Source organism: Dipteris shenzhenensis, chromosome 25 (genome assembly GCF_047967505.1).
Source record: "Dipteris shenzhenensis isolate YYH24624 ecotype China chromosome 25, Dip_SZ_1.0, whole genome shotgun sequence".
Lineage (NCBI taxonomy): Eukaryota > Viridiplantae > Streptophyta > Polypodiopsida > Gleicheniales > Dipteridaceae > Dipteris > Dipteris shenzhenensis.
The window spans coordinates 37,095,560-37,105,042 of NC_141620.1; the positions used below are offsets into that span (position 1 = coordinate 37,095,560).

At 40.5% G+C, this 9,483-nt stretch overlaps 1 pseudogene; it reads left to right on the forward strand.

The window, feature by feature from the left end:
* Nucleotides 1-2,337: 2,337 nt before the first annotated feature.
* On the forward strand, nucleotides 2,338-3,566 carry LOC147885838 (uncharacterized; annotated as a pseudogene).
* Nucleotides 3,567-9,483: the final 5,917 nt, after the last annotated feature.

Here is a 9,483-nt window from a genome sequence, read left to right on the forward strand (position 1 = left end):
CCAAATGTTGGCTCTTTCCCATGGCTTCCGTAGGAAGAGCAGGGTATTCTCAGTATGCAAGGTTCCGAGGCTTTTTGTCACCTACAGATATATCGGGGTTGTCGTTTGTAGTATACATGTAGCTTAGGACCTCGAGTCGTATTCCGATAAGAGATGTAGGCTTAAGTGTGGTAAGCAAACATAGTACATGCATGTGTGAAAGGAACGTGTATCATCATGGTTGAGGTAATGAAGGCTTTTGCCTTCATTAGGGGTTGCAGGGTTTAAAAGGAGTTGAAGGGTTAGAAGGAGGTTCCAAGGTTTAGAAGGAGGTTCTAGGTTTAGAACGAGGTTTCAAGGTTTAGAAGGAGGTTTCATAGTTTAGAATGAGGTTCCAAGGTTTAGAAGAAGTTCCAGGATTAAAAGGAGGATTCAAGGTTCATGGTAGAGTACATGGTGGAGAACTCGTCTCACTTGTAAATCATGGAGGTTAAGGGTTGAGGAACTAAGGGTCTAAGGGGAGCATAGGAGTGGGAGAGGAAGAAGGTGTAAGAGCATGGGGGAAAGAAGAGAGAGGAGGAGGGAGGAGGAGAAGGGAGGAGAAGGGAGGAGGAGGGAGGAGGAGAGGGAGAGGATGGGTTGCAAGGTTGGGAGTAAGACTCCACTCAAATACACTCAAAATACTAGAAACACAAGGGAGAAGAAGAGGTTTCATACATACAAGAGGGAGCGGAAGCTCCAAGACTACTCATAGAGAGAGAATAAACTAGAGAGGCTCTTGGAGACTTCGGTGATTGTCATCAGACTACGAGAGCTAGTGTTGCCCATTGTGAGCAGTTGGGAGGCTCATTTGGTTTGGTCGTACTGTGAGCAACAGTCAGTTCTTCCCTTCAGAGGTGGCTTTGGAGATGCTGGCTGGCTCGTGGTCGTCTTGTCGGTGAAGGCTTGGTTGAAGCTGGTGTTCATTAGGGGCTCGTTGATGGAGGCTTGCTTGCCTTGTTTGGAGAAGATGCGAGCATTGGAGGAGTTGCCAAGCTGTTGGGTCATTGCTGGTGTAGGAGCTTATGGATGCTATAGAAGTTGCTGCTTGCTTGCTTGTTGGCACTATCGGGATACTCAGGTTGAGCCTTTGAGTAGCTAGAGTTTGACTGTAAGAGCTACTAGAGTAATGGTTGTTGGTGGCATGGGAGGCTGGAGCATTGTTGGAGAGGCATAGAAGTAGAAGATGTGCTGGGGCATCCCTTAGCTTTGCTATTGTGCTGGGCTAGCCTTGTAGTAGGTGGATGTTGCTACTGCCTTCTCTATCAGCTACAAGTCACCGCTTGAGGATGAGCCACCTTGTTACTTGGAAAGTCTTCTTTGCAGTGTTTGTCCGACTCTCCTCCCAAATCATCAAGCTTCATTCAAGATAGACATGAGAAACAATCACTCTCTCTCAAAGATTAAGAACACTCACATACTCTCGATTAAAACCAAAACTAAAACTAACCTAGGAGAACCCATGAACTCCTAAGGCAAGCCTATAATTGATCTAAGAGACTAGACCTAAGCTCTCATACCATGACAAAATATGTGTGCCTTAGGATGTATAGAGCGCTCTAAGGTGGATGAAACCTGTGTGGAAACATGATGAAGAGAGTGCTCATGACATGTACCTCAAGTCAATTAGGTTCCAAGATAGATTAGCTTGGACTCATAAATAGAATCTTGAGTGAGTGTCCATTTCTCTACTCAATGACACATGATAGGCCTCTTTTATAGAGAGTGCCCTTAGAATAGTCAACACTTGTGGGCTCCTCTCATCCACATCTCTCCTTGTGGATATCCTCAATCCACATCTCCACATCATGTAGTCCACAATCCTAGGGTGGCTACTTTAATACATTCCTTAGCTCCCTTAGCACATACCTTAGCCTTTAATCTATGTGCACATGGCACCACAACTCTCAACAAGAGTGGCCATCACACTTATGAATAGGGCACTTGATACATCAATCACTAAAGAAAACTCAAAGCATTTCAGTGCACAATTCAAGAAGCACATTTGGTGGTTGGGAGCATTTGAGGTAAGTGTGAACTTTCATTTTTCAAATATATTGATGTTTGATTTCATTTATTAGATCTATATGCTTCAATATAGTTTCTTCTTAATGGCAGGCAAAGACAGAGGGCCACCAAACCTTGTTTTGGGTGTTTCACCATACCAAAATACTAGAAGTCATCAAAAATCACATTCAAGGAGGGAAAATTCATGTTGAAGGCAAGGGGTGATTTCCAAGTTGATTGGCATATGGCAAGGGATCTCAAGACCCTCAAATATATGTTCAACATAAGCAAAGGAGGTAATTCAAAATATCCATGCCTTTACTGCAAGAAGCCAGCCATACCAAAATACTAGAAGTCATCAAAAATCACATTCAAGGAGGGAAACTTCATGTTGAAGGCAAGGGTGATTTCCAAGTTGATTGGCATATGGCAAGGGATCTCAAGACCCTCAAATATATGTTTAACATAAGCAAAGGAGGTAATTCAAAATATCCATGCCTTTACTGCAAGAAGCCAGCCCATGTCATGGATCCTAAATGGTGGAGAAAAGCTCCTAATAGGGATAAGATTGATCCTGAATTCAAAGTAGTTCTTGATATTCCTTTGTGCAATGTACATGTATGCACATTGCATGCTTTATGTAGAATCATCAAAAAGTTTGTCTTTTTGTATATTAGATTTGCTTGGAAGCTTCGACTAGGAAAAAGTCGGAAGAAAGAAATTTCCACATTAGAAAAAGTATTATCAGACATGGGTCTCCATGGAGGAGATGTTCATATCATAACAGATATCAAGAATTCCTCAAATTGAAAGTATTTTCCTATCAAACCATCAATTGGTGGAGTCAAAGCAAGAAGATTTTTATCATAACCACAAAGAGAAGGGAAACTTGGTAGATGATCAAGACATGTTTCCAGCGTGAGATACGGCCTTTGGAAGCATGTGCATAATGCAGTTAAAGATGATATGGCAAATGGTGTTGCTTGAAATGTTAAAGCGGAGGTATGGAAATCCTCAGACAATCTTTTCTAACTTTGTGACAAAAAGACATGGACCAAGAGCAATTATCGTGCGTTAGAAGGGGAGAGAAAAACTTTTGAAAAATCAATGAAACAAGCATGGACAAGCTACAATATAACACACTACATGGTAAGTTGTATTAATTTGTTTTGTATGCATAGTTTGTACTTTCAAACATGGTTTACAAAATTTTGACTTAATATTTTCTATGATTGCAGCATATTCTATACAATCACCTTTCATATTTTGTTAAAAAGTATGGATGCCCTGCAATATGGTCCACACAAAGAATGGAAAAGTTTCATTACATAGCAAGAAATGCTTTTTTTTTACATACACAAAATTTTGGAGCAGCACATAAGGCAAATAGTCTCAAAGAAGTATTTTAGTGGTTTTTTAGAGGTATACTTCAAAGGTTGCAAATCCAAAAAAAAGTTTCATTGTCAAAAGTTAAACTTGCCTTTAATATGGCACAAAAGAAAAGAAGAAGGCAGATCATTGATAATTCAACAACTGCATAGAAACATGCAAAGTGGAGGCAGTCAAAGGTCTTTGTGAATCACAAGTGGATTGATAGAGTTGGAAACCTTATGGAGATTGATAACAATGAAGCAGAGACTTTGTAATATTTTCCAGCAAAATTCAGTACAAATTCTGAGCTGACTATCTTTTCTTGTAGGACTTTGTGTCCTTTGTAACTTTTGACAATACAATATACTTGAGTTTACTCTTGTACTTATTTTACATTGAATCTCCTTCGATCTATTTAGCATCAAAATCTAGAAAAAGTGGCTCGCTAAACCTAATCAAATGATGCTTTCCATAACCATGTAATTGGCTAGGATCTTTGACTCCAAGTGTTAAAGCATAAGCAATGTATGTCAAAAAGTACCCTACCCTTGAGCAGTGTTTGCCAGGGCCATACCCAAAAATGTCTAGAGTAGATAATTTTTCAATTAATATAACTTTGTCATTCCTCCAATTTACCTGTGCCCACCAAGAAACTTTGACAAACATTTAAAAAAGTAGACAGTTGTCTCTTTGTTGTTACTTAATTGTCTGTGGTATATCAGAATCTTGGCAGACGGCATCTTGCTCATGTACTCTGCAAGGGAAGACAACTGTCCAAGTCCACTTTCTCGGCTCCCACAAGACCTTCTCAAAAACTATCATCTTCAATATAGAGATACAGTATAAAAAAAGAAGCAATGAGAAATATATCCAAGTCATGATAAAAAAGATCTATCCCTCTCCCTCTCCCCCCCACCCCTCTCTCTTCATCTCTATCTCTCTCTATCCATCTCCTTTTCCCACCCACCCATGAGAGAGTACTCTGTGTGTGTGTGTGTGTAAGTGTGTGTGTGTGTACATAGTGTGTACATCTCCCTCTCCCTCTCCCTCCACATCTAACTCTCTCTTTCCTTCATGATTGTCTTATATTGAATGAAACTTGTCTTACATTGAACGAAACCTGTTTTATATTAAATGAAACCTGTACACAAGGACATGAGAGAGAGAGAGTAGCATCACACACACACACACACACACACACACACACATAGAAACATAGAGAGTTAGAGGAGAGAGAGAGAGAGAGAGAGAGAGAGAGAGAGAGAGAGAGAGAGAGGCCTTTCTCTTCCATTGTGGCATGTAAACTCGATAGTGGTAGGGCATGGAAACTCGGTAGCGGCATGGAAACTTGACATCAGTGTGGAAACTTGAGTTGAGCGGCAGTGGCATGAGTCTCTCCAAGAAAGCAAACCAAGGAAGATAGGATTAAAGCAAACTCGTTGACCGTTGGGGGGGATACGATGACTTTTGGCACTACTATCGAGGTGATACATTTCACACGTGCAATTATTAAGTACAATTTAATATTTGTGAAAAACGAGGTGCACATACTATTTATATCGAAGGACTCATTTATTAGCATAAACATCTATTTTAGTCAACAACTCCTTTATTAGCATAAATACCTTGTCTTCATCCATTCACACAAAGAGATTATTGATTGGCATAGCATCAATTTTAGTGATGAAGTCCACCTCCTCTCCATTTGTTTGCCTCCCCTCCATCCGATTGCCACCTCCATACGTTCGTCTCCCCTGCATCCATCCGTGCGATCTCTGTTGGCTTCCAGGTTCTCCCTCCCTCCCTCTCTCTCTCTCTCTCTCTCTCTCTCTCTCTCTCTCTCTCTTTCTATATTCAAATGGGAGCAGGTCATCGGGGGGGAGGAGGAAGAGCAGGGGAGAAGAAGAAGAGTAGCAAGAGGGAGACGAGGGGGAGGTGAGGTTCCTCCCCAACTACACTTAGCTCTTGCCCTTTCTCATCGCCTCTTCATTCGACTTCAAACCTCTTCAAGTTAATGTTTCACAAGGTTTTTCCCTTCGCTACACTCCGCCTCCCTTCTCTACCATTCTACCTGTGGTTGCACATAGCAATTGCATCTACCTCTTTGTGCCAAGCTCGTCGCTTTAAGACCCGTTGCCTTCTTTAGTGTTTAGTTCTTTCTCAAGCGACCTACTTCATGGGGTGGCAGGGAGACGGCTTTGCTTTGCGCATCTGTCTTTTGCTCCTAGTTTACAGGTACAAGCCTTTCATGGTCTTTGCTATGTAATTCTCTTAGTCATTATCTTCACATGGCTGCTCCTTCCTTTATCCTCGGTGGAACTTTCTCTTCTAGTTGTAGGTAGCCTTATGTGCGACTCTTCATTTGTGTCTCTTTCTCTTTGTCTCCCTTGACACTGTACTTGCTGTCGCCTTCTTCTTGTCCAGTGTATTTTGCTTAAGTGAGCTACCTGGTGTACTTCTTCTTCCTTTGACACTGGTTTGCATTGCCTCTCCTCTTTCTATGCTCCAGTGTTGGGTCTTCTCCCCTTCTTTCACTCTCCCCTACACCTCAGCTTGGCGTACTTGCTCCTCCTTTGTGCTTCTTGATGGGCTTTACTTGGATGGATTGGCAACCGCACTACCCCAAGAACTTGTTTGCTGGGTTCTCCATTCTTATCTTTTACGATCAGGCATAGGAACCTTACAAGCCACCTTACATTCAAGCGTGGAACCGGGCTTTCAGCCACCAGCTTGGGTGATTGGCACGTTAGTGGTCCCCTCTCCTTTTCTTCAATTTTCAACTGTCTTTTGGGTGACGTTACGGGTTCATTGGTGTGTGCTTGCTATAGACACATTAAAGAAACCTCATCTCTTGAAGTTACTTTAAAAACCTTTAACGTTTTAAGGGTCTTTTTTTAATTCAACCTTTGGGTTGACTATCATCCATTGGTCAAAACCCGTTTTCTTCCTTATTTCCTCTTCTCATTTATACATCTTTTGCTCTCTTTTAATGCTTTTTTATTTCGGCTGTTCTTTACTTACATTTGTTTACCTTTTGGTTGTTGGCCTTTACATACTTATATATTTTATGTATATGTCTTATATATTTAAAAAAATGTGTATTTATTCTTTATGTTTAAAGTTTCTATTTATATGTAAAATCTTTTCTCTCTATAATTTTCAATGTATGTTTAATTACCTCTCTTCTTTACACTCCAATAGTTTAATGGAAATTTACTCTCCACTAGTGTACTTATTGTTTTTGTGAGTCTATATATATATATATTAAGAATTTAAAAAAAAAGAGAGTTGATGAAGGGTTGCTCCTCATTTAACTTTTTAATTTTTATTAATTGAGAGGATAGGTACCTATTTTTTACTTGCTTTAATTTCTTATTTTGTCTCCCTTGCTTTTTAATCTCTAGGCTCCTCTAGTTTAATATCTTTAATGAGCTTGATTTTGAAATTATTTAAAAGAACTATTTGTAGTTCTTCTCTTTAATTTCATTACGGTTCTTTGGTCATATATATGCTTAAAATATTTTTAATGTGTTTAGTTAATTTGATCCTTTGATTTATAACTATATGTTCATTTGTTCTTGCATATGATAGATTTGAGTATTTTAATATAATGTCTTTTTTTATGCCCTTCTTATTATTTTTCCTTTTCTTTATTTACCTTGGTATGGTTTTTTAATATATTCAAGTGCTTTTATCTATTTTGCTTGCTATTTATTTACTTTCTTTATTCATTGTATTTATTAAAGTACGTGCTTTTTTCATTGTTATATATATACATATAAGTGTGGTTAATTATGGATGTGTATGTCATATATCTACTTAATGGTTTTGTCTATTGATTACTCACTTAGGTAAAAAATCTTTTCTATCAAACCTTGTGCTTCATATGTTGGCTAATGGACTCATTTTCCAAACTTTTTTAATTGCTTGCGGACTACAAGTGGATTTATTTTTTTCCTTTTCTTTTATTGGGGATAGCAAAAAGATTCTCCACCTTCTACCATAATTGTTAATCATGGGGTGGACACCCCTTGGTTCTATTAATTATGGGTGTGGACTACCCCCCAATGCACAATAATTTCCATTCTTTCATTTATAAGGGTGTGGATTACCCCACTTGTATCCTTTTTAAAGAAAAGAATCTAACTTTCTCTTTTATGGATGTAGGATGTCCCTTGTTACTTGTATTTTGATGATGCCCCATCTTTTGTATTCATTTTAGAATCTTACTAGGTGTCTGGTTATGTGGTATAAGCGATAACAAGCTGGGGTTTATAGGCATTACCTGTCTTCTCTCACAAAACTATGATGTTCTAACACATTGTTTTGTCTAGATGGTGGCAGGTAAGTGGACCCCAACCTCGGAGCCTAGACTACCGGAATGATTCGACACTTTTTTACCGGTTGTACTCATGAGAATCCATATGTCAATGTGTTGGCTCTTTCCCACGGCTTCCGTAGGAAGAGCAGGGTATTCTCAATATGTAGGGTTCTGAGGCTTTTTGTCACCTACAGATATATCGGGGTTGTCATTTGTAGTATACGTGTAGCTTAGGCCCTCGAGTCGTATTCTGGTGAGAGACGTATGCTCAAGTGTGGTAAGCAAACATAGTGCATGCATGTGTAAAAGGAACGTGTATCATCATGGTTAAGGTAATGATGACTTTCACCTTCATTGGGGGTTGCAGGGTTTAGGAGGAGTTTAAGGGTTAGAAGGAGGTTTCAAGGTTTAGAAGGATGTTCAAGGTTTAGAAGGAGATTCCAAGGTTTAGAAGGAGGTTCCAAAGTTTAGAAGGAGGTTCCAAGGTTTAGAAGAAGTTCCAGGGTTAGAAGGAGGATTCAAGGTTCATGGTGGAGAACTCATCTCCCTCGTAGATCATGGAGGTTAAGGGTTGAGAAACTAAGGGTTTAAGGGGAGCATAGGAGTGGGAGAGGAAGAAGGTGTAAGAGCATGGGGGAAAAGAAGAGAGAGGAGGAGGGAGGAGGAGGAGGGAGGAGAAGGGAGGAGGAGGAGGAGGAGGAGAAGGGAGGAGGAGGAGGGAGGAGGAGAGGGAGAGGATGGGTTGCAAGGTTTGAGGAGAGGGGAGGAGGAGTTGTTGGAAGGTTAGGACATGCTTTTGGATGTGGAGTGCAAGGAATCATGGACACTTGAGACAATTTCTTGGAATACCAAAGTAGAACTCAACACAATGCCCCAAAGAGTGTGGGCTTCATTCCATTATGGGGTATTTATACAAGTTGGAAAGCTTCTCCCTCTGCATGTAGGAATTGTAAGACATTCTCTCTCTACATGTAGAGTTTGCATATAGAAGTTGCATGGAGGAGTTGCAAGTTGCATGTAGGAGTTGTATGTAGAACTCGCAATGTGTAGAACTTGCATGTAGGAGTTGCATGTAGAACTCGCATGTAGGAGTTGCATGTAGGACTTGCATGTAGAACATGCATGTAGGAGTTGCGTGTAGAAGTTGCATGTAGAACATGCATGTAGGAGTTGCATGTAAAAGTTCTATTAGCCTGTGGATTTCTGTCATTGGAGATGAATCCTTGGAGAGGCCCATGAGCCGGTGCAACAATCGATCGTCGTTGGCGATAAGGAAGATGGTGGAGCTGTTGAAGGAGGCTGCTTGTTGCTGTTGGAACTTGGCAGTTATAGACATTGGAGGAGCTAAGCCTGGTTGTAGACGTTGTCAGAGTCACCTATTTTGCTGCAATGAGAGCATTGTAGTTCTAGATCCAAAGCCGCGGCTCGTGTTGATAGCCTACATCAGTGGTTGATTGTAGGCGCTTGAGTCGGCCGACTATTGTAGAAGTCGATGTAGGCCTTGCTTCACCTATAGGTCATTGTGATTGTTGCTTCATTGGCAGATCTTTGCTAGCAAAGTCGAGGTGATCGGTTGCCTATGTCGAGTGTCTTTCAGTGGCTAGCAGAGTAGGTAGGTGTGCAGCTTCTTTCCTCTCAGCGTGTGAGAGGTACTAGAGAGGACAGAACTAGAAGGAATGCCTCGACAAATACCATAAAACCAAAAGATGAGGTTGAGTAGAAAATCTCAGAACCTACTCTCAAAGCTTGCAATGTAGATGAACCTC